The following is a 1,062-nucleotide window of genomic DNA, read 5'->3' on the forward strand; positions in this document are numbered from 1 at the left end:
GGTGGTACCGCCGCCGCTGGCGGTGGTTTTAACGACGACGGCAGCGGCGGCTTCCGCCTTAATCATGTGGATGCTATCATCAGATTTACAACACCTTGTTGGAGACGACATTCAAGATTATATAATGTTGGATTAAATTAATAAATCCACAATTCCAAAATTGGAGTCAAATCTAATTTCTTCTTATAAATTAATTAAAGAAATACTAATTAATTTTAATAATAATCTATTAATGCACAGAACACCAAAGGTAAAATCCAAGAAAAACTTTTATTGATTCCTTTCTTGTTGTCTACCTAAATTTCTGTGTTCTTTTTTGTTATGTGCTTTGTGTTTGACTTTGTATTTCCTAAGCTTTAAGCTTTTTTTTGTTTCTATAAAAAAATATTTTTATTGTTAACAAAATGTAATTAAAATGCTTCTTTTTTTTTTTTTTACTTTTAGGGTTTTATTTTTTTAATTAAAAAATAGTTTTTTACTTTACAAAAAAAAAAATTAGATGGAATGAGAGCTTGGCGCCAAATCTTTCGGAGATTTTGGGGCAAATGGTGATTAAGCGGTTAATGCATCATTATCAACATATGTCTCTCTAAATTTTATTTATTTTTTCCTTTTGATTAACAAATATGTTTAATTAAAACTTGTGTTTGGAAATGAAGTTGTGATTTCAAATTAGTATATTAAATAGAGCAACTTTCACATATAGCAAACACAAAATTCATATTTGTATGTTATAGCAAAGTTTGCATAATTGCGCTCCATAGCAAACATAAATATGTATATTTCGCTATACATATACAAAAGAAAGCAGTTGTATAATCTGCTTTGGTATACATATACAAAAATATCAATTGTATAAAGTGAGAGAGGCGAGTGAGCGAGCGAGATCTGGGAGAGGGGAACGAAAATATATGTATATATACAATTTTCTCTCGCTTTATACAAACACAAACACATTTTATACAATTTGCGTTTTTTGTATAAAGTGAGAGAGGCGAGTGAGAGAGCGAAATCTGGGAGAGTGGCGAGCGAGATCTGGGAGAAGGGAGAGAGGGGAACGAA

Source organism: Solanum tuberosum, unplaced genomic scaffold (assembly GCF_000226075.1).
Source record: "Solanum tuberosum cultivar DM 1-3 516 R44 unplaced genomic scaffold, SolTub_3.0 scf00185, whole genome shotgun sequence".
NCBI lineage: Eukaryota > Viridiplantae > Streptophyta > Magnoliopsida > Solanales > Solanaceae > Solanum > Solanum tuberosum.